Raw genomic sequence first — 14,819 nt, 5'->3', positions numbered from 1 at the left:
TCCCCGCACCTGCGATTAAAACACGGTTGGCTACATACGGTGAGAAAGAAGTTCAACATACATGTACCACAATCATCTTGCCATACATTGTTGGCATTGGTATACAAAATAAGGCATTTCTGATGTTCCACATTTTCAAGCCATAGTTTTGAATGACTCTTTTAGCGTTTAATAAATGTATTATCCACCATAACTAATCAACTGCTGGAGGAAGGCCTCCGCAAGTCGTTACCAACCTCATGGCCCTGTGGTGCCACGTGCGTTCTTGAGTACGAGCTGATCTCACCACGATGTCTGTGGGCTCCTTTGGTCGCTATTCAGGTTTTTTTTTTCCCCATCGGCCATCGTTCTCTTCTAGGAATGCCTTGCCTAATTTCCACTTTATCTTTGTTCACAGTCAACAAGGTATCTGGTGATGGGCTTCTTTTATGAAAAATCTAACGCTGCATTTATACTTTTGGTAATGCGTTAAATCTTGATTTGAAGCTTTTGTGACTGCAGGAATCCATACTCTTTGGTTCAGTAATTCCACGTAGGTAGAAAAAATAATAGATCGCTTTGCATTCCGATCGAAACGTCGTGATCTATTATTTTGTCTACCTACGTGACTTTACCGAAAAAACCAAAGAGTAATGTGTTAAATGTGAGCAGTTTACATAATATTTGAATTTCGGTTTTCATGATTTATTTTAGTCTTGATTGCTAGAGGGTATGGAACCAGAATAAACTAAAAAGAGGCAGAGACAAAGGAAAAAAAGTCTAAAAGCTTATGTGCAGTCAATCAATCTTCATTTCACGTGCCAATATCGCCCGTAATAAAGTGGCATCGGTGCACATTACAGCAGAACGGGGCTGCGACAGAGGGCTTCGAGCAACAGGAATGGAAAAAAGCCCTGTGCATGTGGTGTGCAGCGCACACACTCAGTCGGCGACGAGGTAGTTGCAGGAGGCACCGTCTCTATTTATCTGTCCACACCAACTCCGGCCGCCTCTCGACCACGCTGCCGTACAGCCCGGCCTAGACACGACCCTGTCCGCGTTGCACCGACGGCGTCGACCGAGACAGCCAACCACTGTCCGGCCGCGTAATGATCGGGCGAAGACAGCAGCGACGAGGGTGACAAGAGACGAGTCCACTCCCAGAACCGGCAGCCCGAAGCTCTCGCTCTCCGCTGCTTTTATTTGACTCAGCGTAGCCTGGCTCTACCCTAGCCGCGCCTCCCTTCTCGAACCCACCAGAAGGTTCCAGGGGCCTCCCTATGAGGTCTTCTGTGACCCTTGCCCCAGTTTCTCCGCCCTGCCGGCACGCAACGGCGTGAGTGCGCAAACTGGCCACCGCAGTTGTCGCTGCTGGACAGCAGTCGGCGCTGTGTCACTACACTAGTACAGCACACCGGTGTGTTGGAGAGCAAATCCACAACATATTTACGTGACAAACCTTACTATTTGGCTGTGTCGGGTGGCGGCGGGTTTAACGAAACATGTTTGCATGACAAAACCCCAAAAAAACCTGTTATGAATGTACATACGAAATATGTGAATCCAAAAACAGTCTTCCACACGCGATTCCATGCGTGATTCGTGAGCTCAGCCAGTATCCATGCCTCATTACATCCCGAACGAGCTGCATCAATTCACATGGCAAAAAGATATACTCGTGCATTTAACATTATGGTTAGAAATTGCTTTGTAAATTGTGTCGGGACAATTCAGCACAATTCTGCAGATTAATAACAATATCACATTTTCCCGTGCATTCTGCATGCAGCCTTGCGTTGGTGCTTGTTACAATGCCGTGTGCCACAATGGTGATACTGGGATGTCTGTTGTTCTGTATAAGCCATATATTTGCACATATTTGCATTTACGTCCAACCTGCACAATGTTGTTTTTGTTGTTACATGGCTATGGAGTTCCCTCCAGTTAGAAAAAGTGCCAGAATGTGATTATATATGTGTTTTCTGGGAAGCCTGGCTCATTGATCGGTCAATATTCTGCCATAAACTGAGCACACATGTTATTCTCTGACTTTACGGGTGTGGTTTAGTCCCAAGCTATATGGAGACTTCGTCAACATGTTTTGCCCGTGGCAACCGCACTTTATTATTGGTGCTAAAATGTGACGTTTTTATTCCCTTTGAAGCCTGTTTAGCATGGTAAGGTTTCCTATTTTGAGGTAATAACAAAGAGCCCATAATGATTTAAGATGTATAAGTTATTTACGGGTGTAAACCTTCATCCCCTCCATGGAGATTCGACAAATTGTACGAGACTGGGAATTGATTTAAGAATCAATTGTCTTTTTCGTCTCATATTTACAAACTTGCTTCCATTTTTTATGTTTTCAATTAATGGTTTTGTTCGCTGCATTAACCCAAACATTACCTTATAATTTTCACAATGTACTGCCCTTTATGAATCCACCGCCTTCCAGTCAAGGTGGTTGTTTGACCATACTTCTCGATGCTGGTCTGTGCGGGTTGGTGAAGTGGAGGTGTTCACAACAATGCGGATATCAACAGGTAAGGCCCACTGAGCTGTAGAGATATTTTTTCAGAAGCGACCTCGCCACAAATGATAGCTCAACGAAGTGGCTTATCTTGTAGAAATTTATAGCAGCCAAATACTCTAAACGTACGTTGCTTCTAAATGTGAAGTGAAAAATCGGAGGACACGGAAAAAAATCCACGCGACCGCGGGGAGAACATGCACACTCCAAATATACAGGCGTGAAGGTCGGGATCGAACCCAAGATCTCCTGTATACCAGGCGAGGCAGTTAACATCTCACCACCGCTGCACCCCCTGGTCGCCAGGCTCACCACTCCTGGGTTAATTGCACAAAGTGCAAACCACTGCGCCACCACTCCATATCATATATATCATTTGCTAAATTCAAGAACCATGGAATCGTACAGGTATTGCGGTCTATGCAAACATGACTCCTTGTAAAAAGGTGTCAATTTTGTTGCCAGATATAAGGGTAAAGAACCAATTATCATATTTTTACTGGCAAATGAGGTTCCCATAGTGTAGATGCTTGCCCCGAGCTCTCATACTCTGATGGTGCATTGTCTTTGAGTTGTGCGCCTTTTGGCGTCATCTGGTCCAACCCATATGAGACTAGGCTCTAAGGAAAGCTGTCTCGGGTGTGGATCAATCAACTTTAAGGACAGTGCACATTATCAGAGTTATGTTCTTTTGTTTGTATTATGACTGCAGGTATTGCGGTCTATGCAAACATGACTCCTTGTAAAAAGGTGTCAGTTTTGTTGCCAGATAGAAGGGTAAAGAACCAATTATCATATTTTTACTGGCAAATGAGGTTCCCATAGTGTAGATGCTTGCCCCGAGCTCTCATACTCTGATGGTGCATTGTCTTTGAGTTGTGCGCCTTTTGGCGTCATCTGGTCCAACCCATATGAGACTAGGCTTTAAGGAAAGCTGTCTCGGGTGTGGATCAATCAACTTTAAGGACAGTGCACATTATCAGAGTTATGTTCTTTTGTTTGTATTATGACTGCAGGTATTGCGGTCTATGCAAACATGACTCCTTGTAAAAAGGTGTCAGTTTTGTTGCCAGATAGAAGGGTAAAGAACCAATTATCAATCGTACACGAGTTGATGCATGTATCGTGAGACGAAAGCATCCATATGAATCAGTGTCTCGTGGCACCCTTTGACAGTGAGAGAAATGCCACTGATGTATTACCGCAATGTATTCACATTGTGAACACGATGTGCCAAGGGGCAGTTGTCAGGTGTGGCATTCTAGTTTTTGACTTCACTGAGAGTGCAAACAAGCCCAGAGCTAAGACGCGGAGTCAAACTGCGGGGGGTGACCAAATCGTTTGAATGAATATAATTAAACGTGAATGTCCAAAGATGACACAACTAAAGAAGACATTAATTAAAACGCATCGTTGGCATGGATGCAGTAGGACAATACAGATAATACAGCAGCACTTTAGCACGGATATATATAACATTGTTTAGCAATAATATATATATTTTTAGGTTAGATCGCGTAAATATATAAATGTGTCGTTTGCCACATAAACAGAACATACCAATTCGCTATTAGTAGAGCACACCAGTGCATTGGAAAGCAAATTCACAACATTTACAATCCAAGTACTCAGCTTGTAAATGTTGTCGATTTGCTCTCCAATGGCACGTTCTGTTAACGTGACAAACCTTACTAATTGGCTGTGTCGGGTGGTGGCGGGTTCAACGACACATTTATATTTACGCGATCTAACCTAAAACATGTATATATGTTATGGATGATATTGGTCGCGAACGCCTACGTGTTAGGCACGTCCATAAATGACGTCACGCGATTTTGGACGATTTTTGACCCCGCCCCCCTCATCACACGGCGTCACAAAAAGTCAGACCCCCCCCGCCTGAAATATGACGTCATAAAGATCTGCCCCCCCCCCCCCCACCAAAACCATATTTTCATTTTGAAAATAAAACATGCTTCAAATCGCTTTAAACTACTGTCATTGTAGTGCGTATTTAATGTGGCGCTGCACTCTGATGTTGTAGGAGAAAACATTTATTAAAAAGTCAATGTAATTAAGTAGAACGTGTCTATATTTAAAGTTGCGCATTTTGATGTGACGTCACATTTCTCAACCCCCCCCACGTCACACATCGTCACAAATGTCTGACACCTCCCCCCCCAGGTGCGTGACGTCATTTATGGATGGTCTCTTAAACATGTGTGCTAGTTCAATCTTAATTTGGAGCTTTCGTGACTGCAGGAATTACTCTTTGGTTCTTTCGGTAAAGTCACGTATAAAGATAAAAGAATAAATTAAATAATAGCATACTACGACGTTTCGATTGCAACACAAGCAATCATCATCAGGTATAAAAGAAATAGCAACAAAAATCTAACCAGAAAACTATAGACAGACATATAAGCAGACAGATATCACAAAGATACACAGAGAGAGAACACGCATCGGCACAAAGAGAGAGAACGTCTCTGTGACGAGGCCTTAAATAGAGAGAGGGGGCGGGGGCGGAGAGAGGGAGGGGGCAAAGAAAAAATTAGCATGTCAAACTATTAAAAATATGTGTGTACAAAGGAGAAGAAGTACAGACACGTGGCCCAACACCAAGCAGAGCCAGACCTGCCTGAAGCAACGGTGGTGAACCGCGAGACCGGTCGCGTCTCGGGCATGCCTGGCTTTTCATTTTGTACGTGGAAGGACAGACGCACATGAAGGACCTTAACAGGTGGATTTCTCCACGAATATGGCTGTCACCTGATGAAGCTGGTTGTAATTACTGGGGAAACGTCGTACTCGGATCGTAAATGTTGTGGATTTAGTCTCCAACACATCGGTGTGCTGTGGTTGCAACGAATTGGCACGTTCTGTTTACGTGACAACCCTTACTAGTTGTCTGTGTTGGGTGGTGGCGGGTTTTACTACACATTTATATATTTACGCGATTTAAACCCCCCAAAAAAACCTATATTAGGAACAAATGAGGAATACGGAGATTGTACTTATTTCTCTTGTCACTTCTCTTCTCCACCACAGTGCTCTGATACTGGTAGGAACCCACTGGTTCCACCAGCCCACAGGGGATTATTGTGTCCGTCCATCCGTCGTGCAGGGAGGGGCTGGGTGGGGAGGGGAGGGTGGGGCAGGGTGGGGGGTGGGGCTGGGTAGGGAGCAGGGGAGGGGCTGGTCGCCCCGTGGTGCCCTTATAAAACTCAACGTTTAACCTACTCACGCCGGCTTGTGCCCGCCCTCACAGTCGGGCATATTTGCGGAATACACCACGCCGCCGTTGACCCTGGCCATTGACCGAGCAACCCAACGTTCCTACCAGCTCCCTCCGCAGGAATGTGTTTATGTTGCGTTCTGTACGAATGAAGTTTCGCACCGAACTCGGTGACTCACGCCTTCGGGAAGGTGGGTCCGTGCCTGTGACGTCTGGCCGTTAATCCGCATTAGTGCAGCCAAGCCTGGCGCTGCCGATGAGACATTGAATGTCGAAACTCGTCTAGACTTTTCTCGTTTTGAACCAAACCCTGCTGAGGTTACGCACTGTGGCTTTGTGGGATGCCGAGAAAATCCCTTTGTTTTATCACGCGGAGACAAATTTCCTGCATATTTATTTCGTGAATTAGAGTCCCTGCAACGACGCTCACGATTCTGCGTTGGAGAGACGCGTGCCCAACGCCCGAAACACCTGCAGGGTCTAGCAAAAGAAAGGAAGCGATGGTGATGTGTGTAGGGTTTTTTTTTGGCATCAGTTGTAGGCCGACACGAATAACATCTTCGCATCAATGTCCCATTCTGGGTAGTGACTGAACTTCGGAGGAAAATAAAAAGCTGACAATATTCCTCCTTGCCATATCAGTGTCTGCACACAAAACGCAGCAGCATTATTTTACGCATCTCATCGGCCTCGCGGCCTTTGTTAGAGTTAATTGTTACAGCAGCAGCATTGGCCGAACACAAGAACCCAAGTAAACTCTGGACCGCTTTCAGCAATCAGTGATCACATCAGTATCGTCAGGCTAATATTCATATTCTTAGGTTTTTTCGGTAAAGTCACGTAGGTAAAAAATTAAAATTAATAAAAGTAAAATAAAAATAAAATAAAAATTACGACGTTTCGGAGGCAACACAAGCCTCCGTCTTCAGGTGGAACCGTCACAGCACGATAGCTGTATCAAGTAAGAGAAATTCCAAGAACACAGTATTTGTATATATACTGGTTGAGGGTGGGAGGAGCCAAGGTAGGCCCTGAATATTATTGTTGTGAGGTTCGGTGCGGCTGAAGCACGCTGTTAGGAATGAGCCTTATTTTACTTTTATTAATTTTAATTTTAAATTTTTACCTACGTGACTTTACCGAAAAAACCTAAGAATATGAATCCTTGCAGTCACGAAAGCTTCAAATCTAGAACGTCAGGCTTACTCAAAGCAATGCTGGTGATCTGGAGTGAGCTGTAGCAGGATCCCACCATCATCATCATCATCATCAGAATAATCATCATATGTACGGGGAAGGTAAAATAAGCACAACCTGGTCAGGCCGTATCGCTAGGTTAGAAGGAAAATTATTTGTTCTATGGAAACATTTTATTTGGTCTCTGTCATAGGAATGCTGAATTTAATCCAGTGACTCATGGCTGTCATTGGGGATGAGCTCGGTGATTCATAAATTGTTTGAGGGGCAGCTTCCACCCTTCCAATTCAACAGTTTAGCTGCTTATGAATAAGAACAAATTGGCGGAGCCGCCTTTTCCTTCGAGCAACACACGAACTGGACCACCGTGCAGCACGTGGAGCGAAACATCGGACATCGTGCCAAACAACACGCGGTACATTTCGATTTAAAGCTTTCGTGACTGCAGGGATTCATCTTCTTGGTTCTTTCGGTAAAGTCACGTAGAAGGGAAATAATAAAAATAAAACATAATAAAATAATATAAAATAATATATAATGTTGTATTTTTATTATTTCATTATTTCCCTTCTACGTGACTTTACCGAAAGAACCAAGAAGATGAACACGCGGTACTTCGGAGAGCCGAACGAGGTCGCACTCATCGCACACAGAGTGTTTGGCACAAACGAACCACAATACCTTGCTGATCTCATCAAGTAGCATAAACCATCATGATGCGAACTCCGGTCATCCTCTTAGCAGCGTCTTTTGGTGAGCCATCGAACAAAGACGGTCACCGCACTGCACGCTTTCAGATGCGCTCCCGCGGCCGTCTGGAATGCTCTTCTGATACCAGGAAGCCACTGGAGCTATGCACTTTTAAATCTCGAATAATAACTAATTTCTTTAGAACTGTCTGATTAGTACGGTTGGCTACGTACTGTGCGAAAAAAGTTCAACACACACACAAACGCCTACGCAGCGGTGTAAACCACGACACGTGGGAACTCCTGTTCTCCGTTTTGAAATGGGGGACGCATATTGCGTATCCTATTACCCATGGTTGTATCCGCGAATTTACTCCACTTATCCATCGGGGAAATATCGAGTGCAATATAAAGAATAGGGCCGCGGGTAAATTTAAGTTTTCGCCGACGAAGAAACGAAGTCGCGCGTCAATGGGCTAACGGATACAACAAGCAGCCCTCCTGCAAACCGCATGTACTGGGTTGTTTGCTGAGGGCTCGGTCCGGCCCATTTGCATGAGCTGCTGACAGCCAGGTGGAAAGGAATTTGTGGTTGTGGCAAGATGACGTGACGGGGTTTGAATCATCGACCTCTCGCTGACAATGAGCGCGTTCATTCGCCCGAGAAATACCCGTACGGTAATTGTCATCTATTTTTATTGTTCCATTAAACAACACGTGGCCATGTATGTCGATGGTCCAGATTTCCAGTTTATTTCCCCTCCCCTAAATGGAAAATGAATCACACAGACGTATTAGTCGTTATTACGGCAACAGGACATTTCGTGGCCGTACCCGACCCAATAACAGCCGTGTCTGAACGCTCCAGACGCCACGGATTGCACCTGAGCACGTCAGGTTTCCGAAGCGAAGCAGGCTTGTTGAGACTGGATTGCGTTCGGATGGGCGAACACCATGCATGGCAGGTGGTTCACACAGGCTCCACTGACCGTTGTGGGTGAAGACTGGTCAAATGACACCCACGGTCACACACCGTGCGTGGCAGAGCCCTCGTCCAGCAGAGGATTACCAGGACGGATGTACAAGGGAGGACGCGTGAGCGTGTCCTCGGTTGACTCGTATTTATTCCATGGAAATTGCAGCGTGAAAGAAGTTCAACATGACATGATATACCACGCGGGAGGAATAACGTCATGGGGGTTAACACGGCGTTTGTATGTACTGTATGTTGAACTTCTTTTGCACCGTACGTAGCCAACCGTGCCAATCGGAGGTCACACTGCACAAACAATCGCCTTGTGTTTAAAAGCCCCATGTTGTCAGTGAGTAGCATAGCGAGTATCCTGTGCTAGCCACCGATGTATTTGTAAAATTACGTTTGGCAATACAGTAAAAATGACGATCAGAGTGATAAGCTTAAGCTGTGTCTGCCACTGAAGTCTCAACATGTTTTTAAATGTCTCTCATACAGATCGGGGTAAACACACACACTGTAGCTATTTCTATACTTCACATACTTCAGTGCACCCACAGATACGTGACAAGCGACCAAACTTGAGATGTGTATCGTTCTAAAGCCAATGGATTTATTTCCCTGGAGCTGTCCAGGGCTCAACTCGGAAATAAAAACGATCCATTAAAAACGAAGCACGTGAGTGAATTTCGTCTCAATAAAACTTGCAGGTGTAATTATTCACTGCGAAGTTGGGTGTGTTTCAGATGTCATGATTTTTCGCGGTGTCTTTCAAGGTCTTTATATTTTTTTGAAGAGTATGTTCTGCGCACACAAGTCAAACGAAAATGAAAACAAAGTCTGTCATTACATGGCAAGCCAAAAAATGACACAAGTTATGTTCGAAGGCGTTCAGCGATCGTTGCTCAGGGCCAATTTGACGCACGATTTCAGGAAGTCTCTTGCGGTCTGATTGGGTGTGGCCTACATGCCTCTACATTTCACGTCGGTCTCACCTGCAGGGCCACCTCACTCACAGCTCACGCCCGGTGAAAGCCAAGCAGGGTGTATGGGCTGCGCAACGAGACGTTTTCTCGACTCGTGTTGCGGACTCCTCCGGCGTCGTGGGAAACGCCGCCGCACCGCCGAACTTGAAGTGCGACCACAAGGTGAGCAGCGCAAACCGAACTGAGCGGTCCGTGTAGCTTTTTTTTGTTGCATTCGTGGTCGCAATTTGACCATGCCCGCCGTTCGAGGAGAACTGTTCTCGCTCGACGTGAAGGATCTACTGCTGCCCACGAATTGGTCGGCTTTGTTCGACCCGACGGACGGCACACCGCCAACAAAGCAGTCCGGTGTCTTGGCCGATGACCTTCACCACGAGAGGATCGTCGTCAACGTGTCGGGCCTGCGCTTCGAGACGCAGCGACACACCCTCGAGCGCTACCCCGGCACCCTGCTGGGCGACGAGTTGCGTCGCGCTCCGTTCTACAGGCCCGACCGCGGCGAGTTCTTCTTCGATCGCCACCGTTCGAGCTTCGAGGCGGTGCTCCACTTCTACCAGTCGGGCGGAGAGCTGAGACGGCCGTGCGGCGTGCCCCCGCTCACCTTCGTCGGCGAGGTGCTCTTCTTCGACCTGGGCGACGAGGCCGTGGAGAGGCTCAGGGAGGAGGAGGGCTTAGCGGACGACGACGAGCTGGAGGAGGCGAAGCTGAAGGCCGAGAAGAAGATGGCGAAAAAAAAGGCTCAACAGCGGCTGCCTTCGGGGAAGGTGCGCCGCTACCTGTGGAATCTATTCGAGCACCCGGACACGTCCACGTCCGCCAAGGCCACGGCCATCTTCTCCTTGGTCATGGTGCTGCTGTCCGTGGTCACGTTCTGCGTGGAGACCCTGCCCACATTCAGGAGCACGCACCATCGGCGGCACGAGCACGGCCGCAACGACTCCGCGGACTCGCAGCCGAGCTCCGAGTGGATGGACCCCTTCTCGGACCCGCTATTCCTGGTGGAGACCGTGTGCATCGCGTGGTTCTGCCTGGAACTCCTCATCCGCTCCTTCGCGTGCCCCGACAAGCTGGCGTTCGCACGCGACCCCATGAACATCGTCGACCTCATCTCCATCCTGCCCTACGTCATCAGCCTGGCCATGGACCAGCTCGGCTCGTCGGCCACCGGCGAGAAGAGCAAGGCGAGCAACCTGGCCGTGCTCAGGACCATGCGGCTGCTGCGTGTGTGCCGCATCCTCAAGCTGTCGCGCCACTGCCAGGCCCTGCATGTGCTGGCGAAGACGCTGCGCGCCAGCTTCCAGGAGATCGTCACCCTGCTCATCTTCGTCGCCATCGCGGTCGTGTTGTTCGCGAGCGCCATCTACTTCGCCGAGGTGGGCGTGGACGAGGCGCATTTCAGCAGCGTGCCCGACGCCTTCTGGTGGGCCGTGGTGACGCTCACCACCGTGGGCTACGGGGACATGACCCCGGTGACCCTGCCCGGCAAGCTGGTGGGTTCCATGTGCGCATTGTCCGGGGTGCTCCTCATTGCCCTGCCCGTGCCCGTGATCGTCAACAACTTCACCACCATCTACGAGCTCCAGAAGAAGAAGATGATGATGATAAAGAAGAAGATGAAGAAGACGGCTAAGAAGGGGACGACGTTGAATGTCAAAAACAACGAGGCGCCGCGCGTCACCGACGGCCTGGTGGTGTCATCCGAGAGGTCCCGGCAGAAGTGCTCACCGTGCGGGGTCCTTTGCTGCCTGCGCGGACCACGCCGGTGGTGCGACACGGAGGAGAAGCTGGGACCTCGAGAGCGGCAGCAGAATGAGCTTCGATATCCTCTGGAGACCAAAGTGTGAAACGCCACCGCGTGGTTGTGTTCGATCAAGGGTGGAGGACACGCGAATGTACATTTGTCGTGATGCACTTCGAGTTGAGAATTTGCATAGTCAAGGCAAAGCAAGACAAGGCACTTCAATATTGAGAATCTCTGAAAAGATTGTCAATCCTTCGCTGGATCAAGGTCTACCCACGATCGATCTGTCAATCGTATATGTGAGTTGCTTGACCATACTTCACCACGCTAGTTAGTGCGGAGGGGGGGGGGCACGCCTGGCTCAGGTAACACTCGTGACTGATGTTAGCCGTGGCTGGAAGTCGAACTCAGGTCACGAAGCACTCCAGGACAGCTAACCACCACATTCAGTTGATGGATTTGTGCCCGAATTCATTCATTTGCGAACGTGTCGCGTACCCGTGGGTGCTTCTCACAACCGTAGAGTTGCCATACAACAAAGAAAAACATCCCCATCCGTGTATTTTTAACAGACGGTTTGGGCAAGTGTCGTTAGCGAGTAGCGCCTATGAAGCCCGTGGCACGGCAGGCCAAGGGGGTGGGGTGGCCAGCACCACGCCCGGCCGCCTTTGTCTCCCTAGTGCAGGGGTCGGCAACCTGCGGCTCCGGAGCCGCGTGCGGCTCTTTAAGGAGCTGCTCCGTGACGTCGCTTGTTAAAGGCCGTTTCGTATTCACCGCGCAGCGCAATGCACCTCTTGAAATACTGAGTTAAAAAAAAAATTCGAAAAAAATGCACTCTTCTTCTTATTTTGGTTGCCGACCCCTGCCTTTCTGGTAATCATTTGAGGCTGAGTCGACCGAGGGGAGGCCCAGGACCGGTTCAAATATTCGCCACTGTCATTGGTCGCGAGCGCAAAGCGAACTCGGGTCACCGGATACATCGTGCAGCGCTCTCCAGCCAGCAAAACTTGCATCGATGCAGCATAGTATTTATACGTGTGCTAACCACGCACACAAACGTGCCCAAGAATGTTGCATCGGTCCCCCTCTAACTGGACACCACAGGATCAACAGCTGACGACTGAGAAGCCCCACACGCCCATCAAGCGGAAGGTCACTAGATTTTCCAGAACTTCATGTTTTACATTTGTGTAAAAAAAGAAAAACATGGGAATAGTTGTTACAAGCTCTGTAACAAGATCTATTTTTACACGCTTTCTATTAACTCACTCTGTCTGTTCTTGTTGTCTCCTAAAATCTTGTAACTCAATTTTAACCCACTTCCCAATGTGGTATCGACTGCAAACTTGGTATACTTATGTCATACTGATGACAATACCATATTCTATCATAAAAATAAGAAAATAAATATTTTTAAATAATCTTTCTTATAGGTAATGTTTCGGCTTGGGTCTAATTGTCCACGTTCAACTGACGTTGGCTGTAAATCACCACGGCCCCTTACGTTATGGCAAGCTTCGGGGCCACTTCCTGGAGTCGTGGAGTTCTTCCATTACTAGTACGGTACATTTCATTAAAGCGTGTTTAAAAAAACGTTTTTCTAAAATATTACTTATTTCCCCCTTGCCACCGAACAAAGGGCGGTCACCGCATCGCGCGGGCGCTTTCAGATGCGCTTCCGCGGCCGTCTGGAACGCTCTTCCCTTCCGACATTCAGAAGCCACTGGGAGCTCTGCGCACTTCTTAATCTAGATTGACAAACACATTCGTTTAGAATAGTTGTTTTGCGGCGTGTGTTTAGTTTGTTGTCCTTCCCCCGCACCTCCGATTAGCACGGTTAGCTACGTACGGTGCGAAAGAAGTTCAACATGCGTAGATGTTTAGGAGATGACATTGATGCTTTTGTTTATAAACAAAAGGAGAAGCCACGGGCCCTCTCCTGCCTCCAGCATTAACCGTGCGCGTCAATTATTTGGCGGTGCCGCATTTGGCACAGTTCAAGCAACAAAGTCAACACATCCGTACGTTGACTTTCGGACAATGGCAACATTCTTCAGAACACGCACACCATCCATTCATCCTGATCCATTATTTGGGCGATGAAAAAGGCGCATTGCCAGACACGTTACTGTCGAGTGCGTTGTGAACGTATACGCGGGATTTCTTTTTATTTTTATAAACGCAAGCACTTTCTGCAAGTTCATTAAAATCATCCGTGGTTTAGATGCACGTGGACGACACGAGTGCGATGTTTACCCTCGCAATTGTACGCGGTGGCGCGGAGTGGAATAAGCTTGCACTGAAGGGATAGTTAGATGCAATTTGAACTTATATACTTGATCTATTTGACATATTTATTTTTAGTGATTTGCTTACCTATCCGACACTTTGCACTCCTATAATTGTATCGTATCGTTGTTGTAACTTTATTACCCGCCCCTCCTGGACATCTGTAAAAATAAAATATATAAAAATATTTTAAAAAAACACGCTTTAATGAAATGTACTGTCCGAGCTGCCCCTCCCCCTGCCTCCTTCCCCCATCGCCCCTCCCCTCCTTCCACATCCCCCGCCCCTGGGCGTGGCTCCCCGAGGCTTGCCGTGACGTAAGAGACCACGTGGTGATTTACAGCCAACGAGAGTTGAGCGTCGACAGAGCCGTTAAAAAGATTGTTTAAAAATATATATTTTAAATTTTCAACGATAGAATATAGTACTGTCATCAGTATGACATACCTATACCAAGTTTGCAGTCGATAGGACATTGGGAAGACGGTTGAAATTGAGTTACAATATTTCAGGATACAAACAACAAACAGAGTGAGTTAAATAAAAAAGCGTTAAAATGTATTTTTTTTTAATGATAGAATATAGACTTGTATGACATAAGTATACCAAGTTTGCAGTCGATAGCACATTGGGAAGTGGGTAAAAATTGAGTTAGAAGATTTTTTGAGGATACGACAACAGACGGAGTTAAATAAAAGCGTGTAAAAAGAGAACTTCGGATTTCTCCAGGATCAATAAAGACTCTGATTCTGAGCTTGATTAATCGCGGTAATCACCAACTTTCTCAACAACCAGCCACTGAATTCACAGCGAGGTAAAGTTAACAACAAGAACACAACGTACGGGTTCCCACCTAAATGAGCAGTCACGCCACCATCTAAAACAGGGGTGGGGAACCTTTTTTCTGCCAAGGGCCATTTGGATATTTACAACGTCATTCGCGGGCCATACAAAATGATCAACTTAAAAATTAGCCCGTTATTTTTGGTCAAACATTTAATTAACTCTCCCCTAATGCGATGGCTGGAACTGCTTCTCTTTGGGCGAGGCGTGTGATGTTAGCAGGTATTGATGATGTTGCTACTCGCAACTGCTTTTCCAGGTTTGCTCCTAGATTCATTGAATTTCGAGTCCCGCCTGCGGTTGCCTTGGCAGGGCCACACCAAATGATTTCGCTGCGCCTTATACGGCCCGCGG

The 14,819-nt window shown here is 47.3% G+C and overlaps 1 pseudogene; it reads left to right on the top strand.

The window, feature by feature from the left end:
* Positions 1-9,602: 9,602 nt before the first annotated feature.
* LOC144728339 (potassium voltage-gated channel subfamily A member 7 pseudogene) lies at positions 9,603-14,094 on the top strand (annotated as a pseudogene).
* The last annotated feature ends 725 nt before the right edge of the window (positions 14,095-14,819 follow it).

The sequence above is a fragment of the Lampetra planeri genome, chromosome 28 (genome assembly GCF_965212315.1).
Source record: "Lampetra planeri chromosome 28, kcLamPlan1.2.h2, whole genome shotgun sequence".
Taxonomy (NCBI): domain Eukaryota; kingdom Metazoa; phylum Chordata; class Hyperoartia; order Petromyzontiformes; family Petromyzontidae; genus Lampetra; species Lampetra planeri.
The sequence above is the reverse complement of the archived record's forward strand: the minus strand, read 5'-3'. Positions and strand labels throughout refer to the sequence as shown.